General features: G+C 31.2%; 1 long non-coding RNA gene across 1 annotated transcript; it reads right to left on the bottom strand.

Annotated features, from left to right (window-relative positions):
* Positions 1-615: 615 nt before the first annotated feature.
* Positions 616-1,394, bottom strand: LOC119683888. Its single transcript, XR_005252702.1, has 5 exons — positions 1,371-1,394; positions 1,249-1,315; positions 1,072-1,138; positions 788-959; positions 616-723 (listed from the first exon to the last, which is right to left on the bottom strand). It is a non-coding gene; the product is annotated as an uncharacterized LOC119683888 (long non-coding RNA).
* Positions 1,395-1,645: the final 251 nt, after the last annotated feature.

Here is a 1,645-nt window from a genome sequence, read left to right as displayed (position 1 = left end):
AACAGTAATAAAAACAGCAACCAACACAAAAGACAAGCGAGAAAGAGAGAGAGAAAACACACATTTAATTGCATAAAACTTAAAACATAAAATCACTTCAAATTGTGCAAAATTGCAATCAACTGACAAACGCCAGCCAACGTCTGCTGTGCAAGTGCAAATAAAGCTAAAATAAGTGCATTTTCATGCAAAAATCAATTGCATACTTTTAGTGTTTAACAGCTGCTTGCGTGTGAGTGTGTGTGCAGTTGTCTATGATCCGTTGTTCGTCGCTCTTCGCTGCTGGCTCCTTGCTCCTAGCCCGTCGCCCAACGTTCGTTAGTGTGTTTGCGCGCTTACAGCAGTTGTGCAGCTGCTTAAGTCTATTGCGCAAATTGAAAATGATAAAGTGCAATTGAATTGTGTAAATTTACACAACACTCAAGCAAAAGTAATTTGTGACAAGTGATCTCCATTCTTCATTCATCCTTACTCCCTTCGCCACCAGCTAACAAACAGACTTCTATTTCTACAAACTATCATCTACTTCGTTCAACTGCTATTCGGCTGCGGAACTTGACGATTACAATAGCAACAACAACAACAGCACCTACTAAGTGCTGCTACTGCTGCTAAAACTACAACCATTTTTGCATTTATTTTCAAAAAAAAAGGTAGGTTAATCCAGTATTAAAAAGTGTTAAATGCGCTCATTCATCACTAATTCTACTTTCATGTATTTCACTATTTAATTAAAAAAAGTACATATAAAAATTTATATACCAGATATGCAAATACATATATTTACAGGGTGTTTTTCAAATAAAGTTTGATAAAAATCTTCAGTTAAAAAGCCAAACAAATCAATAGCGAGCATCCAATTAAGTGGAGAATACAGAGTCAGAATATTTACCAAAGAAAAGTCCATTCTATTCTACTTGAGTCTGTTCTATCCCTTTGAGTCTATTCTATAGAAAAGTCTATTATAAAAATAATAATGATAAAATTAGTAAGTGAATCTTTAGTTAAAAAGCCGAATAAATCAATAGCGAGCATCCAATTAAGTGGAGAATGCATAGTCAGAATATTTACCAAAGAAAAGTCCATTCTATTCTACTTGAGTCTGTTCTATTCCCTTGAGTCTATTCCACAGAAAAGTCTATTTTAAAAATAATAATGATAAAATTTGTAAGTGAATCTTTAGTTAAAGAGCCGAACAAATCAATAGCGAGCATCCAACTAAGAGGGAAATAGATTCAAAATATTTACCAAAGATAAGTCCATTTTATTCTACTTGAGTCTATTCTATCCCCTTGAGTCTATTTTATAGAAAAGTCTATTTTAAAAATAATACATCAGTCAAAATATTTCAGAATCAATCATATAAATACCTTAAGCTTCGTCTTAGTTTAAAAATATTAAATCTTAAAAATATTAAATATTATTATTTTTTAACTTGTTTTACATTTTAAATTTATGTTAATATCAATAATATATATTAATACCAATGTTACTTATATTCATATAATTGTCATTTGATGTGGGCTACCTATCAAGCATTTTTCTTTTGATGAATTTAAGCATAATGCCAGGACACTAAGTTAGTTGAGAATTTCGTCCGAACTCAATAGAAATTATTATTATTTAAAACAGAAGAACCTACTAA

This window comes from Teleopsis dalmanni, chromosome 2, assembly GCF_002237135.1.
Source record: "Teleopsis dalmanni isolate 2A chromosome 2, ASM223713v2, whole genome shotgun sequence".
NCBI lineage: Eukaryota > Metazoa > Arthropoda > Insecta > Diptera > Diopsidae > Teleopsis > Teleopsis dalmanni.
The sequence above is the reverse complement of the archived record's forward strand: the minus strand, read 5'-3'. Positions and strand labels throughout refer to the sequence as shown.